General features: G+C 45.9%; 1 non-coding gene across 1 annotated transcript; it reads left to right on the plus strand.

Annotated features, from left to right (window-relative positions):
• Positions 1 to 392: 392 nt before the first annotated feature.
• LOC116072029 lies at positions 393 to 495 on the plus strand. Its single transcript, XR_004111287.1, has one exon. It is a non-coding gene; the product is annotated as a U6 spliceosomal RNA (small nuclear RNA).
• The last annotated feature ends 10416 nt before the right edge of the window (positions 496 to 10911 follow it).

Below are 10911 nucleotides of genomic sequence, written 5' to 3' on the forward strand. Positions count from 1 at the left end.
GTGAGGAAGTCGAGGGAGAATTGCTGTGACTTCAAGGTCAGCTTGGTCTACAGAGTGAGATCCTATCTTAAAACATCCTCCCCCAACACACACACACACACACACACACACACACACACACACACACACACACACACGGGAGGGTTATGATAGATGAGTATGTATTATAACTTAAAGTAATAGCAATATAAAAAATTTATTCTGAGACAAGCATAGTAGCAGGCAGATCTTAGTGAGTTGAAGGAGTGAGTTCTAGGACAGTCAAATCGATACAGTAAGGCCCTGTCTCAAATTAAAAAAAAAAAAAAATCTCCAATAAGAATACAGATAAAAACAGGAATGAATTTGTTGGGAGCCATAAAAAGAATAAGAAAAAAAAAAAGACCCTTAGAGTGCTTTCTTTGATAGCACATATTCTAAAATTAGAACAAAACAGAGATTAGCTTGGCCCTGTGCAAGGCTGACAAGCCAATTTGTGAAGCAGTCCATATTTAAAAAGAGAAAAAAAGGTCTTATAGAAGGACTAGGACAACATTGATTTACAAATTCATGAACATTATTTTCTCCTAAAAATGAATTTGAAAAATCCTTATGCTTGTAAAGTCCTGAGGAAATTCAGAAAGTTGAGGATACACATGCAGGAGAGTAGAGTAGCTAATAGTGTAAAATTTGGAGTCAGGTTGTCTGCATCTGGTCTTTGGAGGAGGGACCTCGCTTCTTGGCACAGTTTCCTGGATTGTTAAGTGGCGGGGATTAACTAGTGTAGTTGTGAATGGTAAAAAAGTCTTCCTGTACGTTACATATGGACGGAACACATGGGACCCTAAGTATTAGCTCTTACAACTTTCTGAAAGTAAGAGAGGCTGTAAGTACTGTTGAATACTTGAGGTAGGGAGGAGAGAGAAAGCCTGCGGAGAGCATGTGTTCCTTTTCTGCCTCCTTGCACAGTGATGTGAATGCTCTCTCTGCTCTACCAGGCCATTAGAACCAACTGAGCCCTCTGCAATGGTGGACCAAAGGAAATCTTTCCTCCTTAGGGAAATAGCCAAGAGTGATTTTGCTACAGCAGTAAGGAATGTAAGGTGGGAATAGACTTGGAAGGGAGGATGGCTACAAAACAGGAAGCTCTCAGCCGGGAACATTTAAAATGTGCACATGGAGTTTTGGCTGGAATAGCGAAGTCTCAGAGGTCAGCATCTCATGCCATAGACACAGTTGCTTAAACGGTCTTCCCTTGGTGGTTCACTTCCCAAGAGTGCTGAGTACGCAGTCTATTAGGTGTCTTACTTTCTATTGGGGATTCGTTTTAACGCTTTGAAGCAATCTGGCCCCAAAATTGGGAATCTGTGTGTCCAAATACTGAAGGTCCTTGTCCCCAGTTGGTTTTTGAAAAGCCAATGGCCAGTGGTTGGGCAGGTAGACTGAGGCAGGAATTGGGGGTTTGCACAGGCTAGGAACTGGAAGAAAGGGAATCACCATGATTCAGAGGGAGACGGATCAGATTTAGATCTGTAGAGGGGAAAATCATCTGAAATGTAGGTGAGAAGGAATGCGGCCACTGGAAGGGTTGTCTAGAAGGAGCCAGGGCAGCAAAGACCAGGGGGCTGCCCAGAAGGAGCCAGGGCAGCAAAGACCAGGGGGCTGCCCAGAAGGAGCCAGGACATTAAAGACCAGGGGACTGCCCAGAAGGAGCCAGGGCAGCAAAGACCAGGGGGCTGCCCAGAAGGAGCCAGGGCAGCAAAGACCAGGGGACTGCCCAGAAGGAGCCAGGGTAGCAAAGACCAGGGGGCTGCTCAGAAGGAGCCAGGGCATTAAAGACCAGGGGGCTGCCCAGAAGGAGCCAGGGCAACAAAGATAAAATACAGAATTAGATGGTGTTAATTCTGTACTGGAAGGAAAATGTGTGCTAGCCACAAGGAAGATTAGAACTACCCAACCCTTGAGCTAGTCCAAGCATATTTAAAATTAACTAGTGTCTGAGTCTTTAATTTGAGAATCCTGATAGCTTTTGGACAGGTATGCCCTTGGGACTCGTTGGGAGCACAGAGTGGTTAGCCAGCTATTGCTAAAGCTTTCTTTCTTTCTTTTTTTAAGATTTATTTATTATTATATGTAAGGACACTGTAACTGTCTTCAGACACACCAGAAGAAGGCATCAGACTTCATGACAGATGGCTGTGAGCCACCATGTGGTTGCTGGGATTTGAACTCAGGATCTCCAGAAGAGCAGTCAGTTCCCTTAACCGCTGAGCCATCTCTCCAGCCCCTGCTACAGATTTCTATATATATATTTTTTTTAAGTTTTATTTTATGTGTATGAGTGTTTTGCCTGTGTGTATGTGTGTGTGTGTGTGTATGTGTGTGTGTGTGTGTGTGTGTGTGTGTGCTTTTATATCATCCATGTCTGGTGTTGGATGAGGCCAGAAGAGGGCATCTGATCCCAGGGAACTGGAGTTACAGCAGGGTTGTGAGCTGCCATGTCGATGCTGTGAATTGAACCCAAGTCCTCTAAAAGAGCAGTCACTGCTCTTAATGGCTGAGCCCTGTGATGGTTAGTTTTGTCAACTTGGCACAACCGAGGGGAAGGAAGTCTCACTTCCAGGAGGTCTACATCATCTGTGGGTACATCTGTGGAGTTTACTTGATTGTTTAATAGAGCAGAGAAGACCCACTCAATGAGGGCTCCACCTTTGAAACGCTGATTTCTCTGCCCCCCAGTATCTGGTTGCAATCCTTAGTCTATGTATTTCCTGTCTCAATGTTGGGTAAGCTTTGCTCCCCATTTATTCTCTGTTTTGTCAATAGAAACTGATTAGCCAGTGACTGGGCAGGAGAGATACTTCCAGCTAGGGGAAGGGAGGAAGGAGAGGGAGAGAGAGAGAGAGAGAGAGAGAGAGAGAGAGAGAGAGAGAGAAAGTAGAGATTAGTTATAGGTAGTGAGTCCAGAAGAGACCTTGAGAAAACACCAGTAGCTGAGAGAGCCAGATCAGTTCTAAAATGCAAGTATGCAAGTATCACTGCGATTTTGACTGGGAGGTAGCCAGATTAATTCAGAGGAGTAAGAAAGAGTAACACTGCTTAGCTGTTGTGCCCTTAAAGCTTCTTAAAGAAATATAATGGGCCAGTCTCAACATTTTGCGAGCTAGCTGGATTAAGCAGAAAACAGCAAACAACACTTATTAAAGAGCTACTGACAGTCCTGTGTAAAGTACAGAGGGAATCTGACCAGATGAGCCTTTCTTCTTTCTACTTTTGACTGTGGGCGTGGCTCTAGTTCCTGTCACCTTGACTCCTCTGTGGGAGACTGCTTCGGTGGTAAGCAGAATACACCTTTCCTTCCTTAAAGGTGCTTGGCTTGGGTGTTTTATCACAGCCACAAAAATGAGATTAAAACTGGTGGCAGATACTTTGTAACGCCAACCTTCCGGAGCTAAGGCAGGGAGAAGAGCTGTACAAACATGTGCCAGGACCCCTTCTTACCACCTCAGAGAGTCAAGAACGTCATGAGTCAGGGGCCATGCCTGGGAATATCGTCTAAGATTGCAGAACTCTGATAATGCCTGCAAGTCTGATCATTACCAGTTCCTTTCTATAGACCAGCAGTTTCAATGCCTCCAAATGTTAGCAAATAGATACTTAGTTGTAGTTAAGGGCAACAAGGAGAGTGGAAGTCAGGAAGCCTGCAAAGCCGAGTCCCTTCAGAGCCTCTCTCTTTACCTTGGGGAAATGAAGGATGAAGAATGCCCTCATTGAGAGGGTAGCAAGCTAAGTCCCTAGGCTTGAGACATGGAGGGCTGGGGTGCTGTGGTGGGGAGAGAGAAGTCCAGATTGAGATTTTTGAGCAGAATTTCAAGAAAGGTTCCAGGGGCTGAGTAGTAAACAGAGATGCTTTTTCTCTTGGAGGAGCCCATTTATGTTCTCTTTCCTGGTTTCCTCACCTGTAACTTAGGAGTCACCTTAACACAAGGAATGCCTTATAAGATTTGCTATGACAAAGCAAGGTATTAGTATTGCTGGCCCTGAAGTCATGTGAAGGTCATGTGGATAAAGTCCAAAGAAATTAAACCCAGCTATATGTAGAAGGGAGAGCTGTAAGACTGCATCCATATTTGAAACTGAGGTTTTAGATTAGAAAAAGTTATATATCCAAATTTTTATAGCTGGGCTAGGGGTCTTGCTCAGGGGCATAGTTCACTTGCCTAGGAGTCTCCAGGTTCTTGGTTTGATTCCTAGCATTGCAGGACCAGCAAACAAGCAAACAAAACCAAAGCAAAGTGATGTAGCCAGTGAGCAGCATATCGGGACCCACCCTTAGATCCCTTTGCCCCACGAGACAGAATTTTTAGTTTTTCTTAGAGTGTTTGCTATCTCTCAATACAAATGTTAACATAAATAAAGCTCTATTTCAATGATTGCAGTTCAGAGCTTGTCTTAGTTAACTTGTTCTATTGCTGTGTGAGAAGACACCATGACCAGGGCTTATAGAAGAAAGCACTTAATTGGGGTTTTGCTTACAGTTTCAGAGGGTGAGTTCATGACCATCACGGTGTGGAGCATGGCAGCAGGCAGGTGGGCATGTTGCTGGAGCAGTATCTCATAGCTTATATCTGATCCACAAGTTGGAGGCAGAGATCAAGAGACGGCGTGGCCTGGGCTTTTAAACCTCAAAGCTTACCTTGAGAGACATATCTCCTCCAACCAGGCCACACCTCCTAATTCTTCCTAAACAGTACCACCAACTAGGGACCAACCACTCAAATATATGAGGCTTTGGAGCCCTCTTAGGGTTCTGATTGCTGTAAAGTGACACCATGACCAAAGCAACTCTTATAAAGGACAACATTTAATTGAGGCTGGCTTATGGGTTCAGAAGTTCAGTCCATTATCATCATGGTGGGAAACATGGCAGTGTCCAGGCAGGCATAGCAAGGGAGGAGCTGAGAGTTCTATATCTTGATCCAAATGCAGCCAGGAAAGGACTGTCTCTTCTGCACTGGGTAGAGCTTCAAATCCTACTCCTCCAATGACACACTTCCTCCAACAAGGCTACAGATATCTCCTAATAGTAGCACCCCCTATGGGCCAAGTGTATTCAAACCGCCACAGAAGCCATTCTATTCCCACCATCAAAGAGATGCAATCAACAAAATAATACATAGTCAATTTGCAGTGTGGGTTTACTTAACACTTTCCCATTAGAGGGGGAAGCCATTGTGTAGGCAATCATAAACATTTATTCCGTCTTTGGGTCAGCCACCACCTCTCATTTTTAAGGTCTGCTAACTACTATACTTTTAAAACAGAAAATATTTTTTTATGTATGTGTGTGTATGTGTTTGTCTGTGGTGTGTGTGCACATGCCAGGTAGGTACACACATGTCAGGTGTGTACACCTGGTACACAGGTGCCAACAGAAGCTAAAAGAGGGCATCTGATCACTTGGAGCTAGAGTTACAGGTAGTTGTAAGCTGCCTGATGTGGCTTTTGGGGATCAAACCCAGGTCCTCTGGAATAGCTATAAGAGCTCTTAAGTGGTGAGCTATCGCTCCAGCCTAGAAGTGGTGGTGGTGGTGGTGTCCCCCCCTCCTTCTCTCCTTCCCCACCTCCTCTTCCTCCTTCTCCTCTTCCTCTCCTCTTCCTTCTTTTTTATTGATTCTTGGTGACTTTCACATCATGTATCCCTATCTTACTCATCTCATCCATTCATGTTCACCCTTGTGTTGGTTTGAATATGGTTGACCCAGGGAGTGGCACTATTAGGAGGCGTGGCCTTGTTGGAGGAAGTGTATCACTGTGGACATGGGCTTGGAGACCCTCGTAGCTGCCTGGAAGCCAGTCTTCTCCTATTTGCTTTTGGAACAAGATGTAGAACTGTCAGCTCCTCCAGCTCCATGCTTGCCTAGATGCTGCCAAGCTCCTGCCTTGATGAGAATGGACTGAACCTCTGAACCTGTAAGCCAGCCCCAATTAAATGATGTCCCTTGTAAGAGTTGCCTTGGTCATGGTGTCTCTTTACAGCAATGAAATTCTAACCAAGATAACCCTCCTCTGCCCTTGCAACTTCTCCCTAAAAAGAAAATAAATAAATAAATAAAAAATAAGAAGCAACAACAACAACAACAAAACCCAAAAGACCACCATATCATGGAAGCTACAGTGTGTCACATTGTGTTACACAGTATATACTTTTGTTCACCCACTTTTACTTGCTAGTGTTCATTGCAATGAATCACTGGTCTGTTTCAAGGCTTCTGGATTCTGCTACACTTTCTATCCTAGATGCTCACTGGGACTCCTCTCAGATATTCTGTTGTTGCCCTGGGTCATGGAGATCTTGCAACTGTGGATCAGCAGGACCAGCCTTTTCACATGCTTCAGCAAATCATAGATGGAGTAAATGTTGGGGTTGGCCAACACAAAGCCCTGGATCTGAGCCTAGGAGGTACCTGAGTTGATCAGCTCACCAGCTCACCTGCACCCGAACCCCAGGGTCATCTCTCCAGCACTGCCCCAGCTAGCTCATCCAATGCTGCAGGGGACTCCTTGGGCCAGCTCACCCTTGCCTTCGCTACCAGGGCCCACTCTCCTGAGTGCTGCATCCAGTGAGTGGGCAGGGCCAGCACCCCACTCTCATGATCTTGGGGCTAGCTTTCCTACCTGCTGGAGGAATCATGAGGCAAGGGAGCATCTCTCTCTTGCCCATGCCACACCACACTCAGAGGTCTTCTTATTCCTCTTCCTCTTCCTTGCTGTGCTGAGAATCGAGCATCTAAAGCAAGTGCTTTACCACTAAGCCACAACCCCAGACTTGTTACGATTTAAAATAAAAATAATTTTAAGTATTGCTTACATTGTGTGTAGGTGGCGTGTTGCGTTGCGCGTGTTCACGCCTGCGCCCTGGCACTCCTATAAAGGTCAGAGAACAACTTACAGATGTTTCTCTTTGGCTACCTTAGTTATGGGAATCGAATTTAGGTCATCAGGCTCGGGAATTTGCGCCTTTACGTTCTGATCCATCTTGCCAGACCCATTGTCACTGATTCATAGTGCCCTGGTGTCTGTATTGAAGGGCACGGGAAGCCTGAGCTCTGGGGAGGAAGGGAGCAGCTGAATCCGGTGGACGGTGAACTCCTCCCCCTCCCCCCACTCTCTGGGCTTCACCTGGGAGAGCAGAGCAGCGGGCTCTGGGAGACCAGAGAGGCTCGTTCTCAGCACATAAAAGACAGAGTTTTAGTCAACAATCCTTGAACAGTGTTGCTCAGGGACTGGGGCTGCATAAGTAATGAATTAAACAGCCATTTTCTGTGTCAACGCTGTGTTTTAAAGAGAAGTGGAAAGAACTGTGCTTTGACAGGGGATGAAAGGTTGGGGGCATGGCGGCTAGGGGCTTGCCTGTTCCTATAGGCTATGGTTTTTGCAAAGCTTGCTTTCAAGGTGCCCACAGCCTAGCTTTCTGTGCCCACTGTCTCAGAACGATGCCGCTACTTCTGGTCCTGAAAATATTCTTTTATTTTATTTATTCATTTATTATTGGATTTTGTTTGTTTGGCTGTCCTGGAACTCACTCTGTAGATGAGGCTGAACTCAGAAATCCGCCTGCCTCTGCCTCCCCAGTGCTGGGATTAAAGGCGTGCGCCACCACCACCCGGCATTATTGGTTATTTTTATTTACATTTCAAATGCTATCCCCCCTTCTCGGTTTCCCTTCCACAAACCTCCTATCTCATCCTCCTCCGCCCCCCCCCGCGCCCCCCCCTCCGCCTTTAGGAGGTTGCTCCCCCACTCACCTACCCACTCCTGCCTCCCTGCCCTGGCATTCCCCTGTACTGGGGCATCGAGCCTTCCCATGACCAAGGGCTTCTCTTCCCATTGATGTCTGACTAGGCTATCCTCTGCTACATATGCAGCTGGAGCCATGAGTCCGTCCATGTGTACTCTTTGGTTGGTGATGTAGTCCCTGGGAGCTCTGGAGGGTCTGGTTGGTTGATATTGTTGTTCTTCCTATGGGGTTGCAATCCTCTTCAGCTCCTTCAGTCCTTCCCTTAACTTCTCCACTGGGGACCCCGTACTCAGTCCGATGGCTGGGTTCGAGCATCAGCATGTGTATGGGTCAGGCTCTGGCAGAGCCTCTCAGGGGATAGCTATACTAGGTTCCCGTCTCTGAAAATATTCTTGTCCAGGGCTATAACTTTCAGTTCTCCTTCATGACAGAGGCCTGAGATCTCAGTCAGCACCAAGGTGGGGGGGAGCAAGAAGCCGCAGTCTGGCCAGGCCTTTCGTTTATTTAAATCACCCTCTGTCCAGACAGGACAAAGAGCACACTTCTGTGTGCTTCCGTCAGTGTTTCTGAGAGATTCTGCCAGATGTTCTGCTTCATGTGTTGAAGCAGATTTAAAACACACACACACACACACACACACACACACACACACACACACACACACACACACACACACGCACGGAGAAATTTTGCCTTTACCGTTCTTTTGTAAGCATTCTGGTTACTAAGTTGGATCTCCCAATGGCACACATAAAAAAGTAGAGTTCAGACGAGCTGTAATTCATTCCAGACACATAACTATCTACAGTACCATAGCATACCATCTATATAAAGATATCTCCCCCCCCACCCCACCCCAAGACAGGATTTCTCTGGGTAGCCCTGGCTGTCCTGGCTACTCTCTCTATAGAGTAGGCTAGCCTCAAACTCAGAGATCCTGTCTCTGTCTCCTGAGTGCTAGGGTTAAAAGTGTGTGCCACCAACCCCTGGCATAAAAGATATTGTTTCACCTGTAAAACAGGATGGTGAACAATGTCATAAAGATTAGAAGACATTGTATACAAAGTATTTCACATAACTTACTTAGGAATCTTGACAGGGTCTTTTTTGTTTGTTTGTTTGTTTTTTGTTTTTCAAGACAGGGTTTCTCTGTGCAGCCCTGGCTGTCCTGGAACTCACTCTGTAGACCAGGCTGGCCTCGAACTCAGAAATCTGCCTGCCTCTGCCTCTCAAGTGCTGGGATTAAAGATGCAAGCCACCACTGCCCGGCAACAGGGTCTTATATATTATATAGCCCAGGCTGGCCTTGATTTCAAGGATGATGACATCGAACTCTTCACTCCCCTGCCTTTACCTTCCTAGTACTCATACACTACCATACCTGCTTTATAAGACGTTAGGGATTGAATTCAGAGCTTTGTCCATGCTACATGGGCAGTCTACCAGCTTTGCTACATCTCCAGCTTGAAAAGAACTATTTTTAATATATAGCTCTGCCAGGAATCTAATCTGCATTGTGCTGACTTTCGTATGAGGTTCTGGGTGCAAACCCAGTATTTTGGCATGTTTAGCATCTGGTATATATATACTCCTGAGGGATACCCTTAGCCTTCTCTGATATCATCTGATAAGACTTTGCCTTCGAGATCACAGGATCAGTCTATTGACTATTTGAAGGGGTGATGTAAACATTTTTGATATTAATCACCCAAGGAAGAGATTAGTGCCCACAGTTAGGAAGCTGGAATTAGATCAGGGTAGTGGGTGTCCCCTTTCTCATTGTCCTTTGTTTGGAGCTCCAAGAATATGTGGAAGTCACATCGCTTAGTGAGGCTTGATTATGGTGAAGTAGGAACCAAGAAGGGCCAGCCAAAAGATGTTGAGCTGTATTAAATAAGATAGGCTGCGCCACAGTCGTGATGAGATAGGCCGAACGCCCGGCATACAGGCAGCAGGTTGTAGCAGTGAGGAGCACTGTGGTTAGCCCATCCCCTGTGTGCATTGGAAATACAGAGGGAGTAGACTCTTTTGAGTGGAAGATGGGAGGGAGATGGGGTTTGATCTTCCCATGTTCCCCTAATATATGAATACGCTTAAAACGGTGGATTTCCTATCAAGCTTATTAAAACTTTTCAAAGGTTTCTACTGTAGTCACTGTTTTACTGCAGTGAAGAGACACCATGACTACAGGAAGTCTTTCAAAGGAAAACATTTCACTGGGGCTGGCTTACAGTTTCAGAGGTTCAGTCCATTATCTTCATGGTGAGGAAACATGGTTGCCTGAAGGCAGACACGGTTCTGGAGTGGTAGCTCAGAGTTCTACATCCAGATTGGCAGGTGGCAGGAAAAAGAGAGACCCCGAGCCTTGTTGAGCATTGGAAACCCCAAAGCAGACCGCAGTGATACACTTCCTTCAACAAGGTAAAAGGTTAGACCTTCTAACACCTAACACCTTGCCATCTAGCAACCACTCCCTAATGACCAAACACTCAAGTATATGAACCTATGGGGGCCATTCCTGTGTCAAACCGACACATGGTTGGTCTCAAGTCTGCTGATCTACACTTCATTGGGAGAGGTAGGGCAGAGAACTTCTCCTGGCGTCCTCGTTGGTCCTGGTCACCCCCACTTGCCGATCTGGAGGAGGCCTGGCTATGTCTGCTAGGTTGCGCCACCACTGCTGGCTTAAGCTTGCTATCCTGGCACTACTGAACTGGACTGCTGGTGTATCCGTGAAGTGTTTTCCAGTGAAGAGAGCTGCCACGGCTGATTCCTGAGAACTGAACTGCTCACTTCCTGACAACGCAGCTGGGATTTGCTCCAAAGAACAGTTTTGTTTAGGTCCACTTCCCCCGTATCCTAATCACCTTTCTTTCCCACTACCTCTGATGGGTGGTGGGCTAGAGGGAGGTTGAAGCATTTAAGAACCCGTATTAAAAGTAGGTTTTCAAAAAAGAAAAAAATTAAATCCTACATTAACCAAGTTGAAAAATTATATTAAGTACCTAAAATATGCTCCAGTGAGGCTAGGTACTGTGGATATGGGTAAGATCTGTCTTTTTCTTTAGATATTTTCTTTATTTACATGTAAATTTCTCCATTCCCAGTTTCCTCTCCAAAAAACAAAGAAA

Source organism: Mastomys coucha, unplaced genomic scaffold (genome assembly GCF_008632895.1).
Source record: "Mastomys coucha isolate ucsf_1 unplaced genomic scaffold, UCSF_Mcou_1 pScaffold1, whole genome shotgun sequence".
Taxonomy (NCBI): Eukaryota; Metazoa; Chordata; class Mammalia; order Rodentia; family Muridae; genus Mastomys; species Mastomys coucha.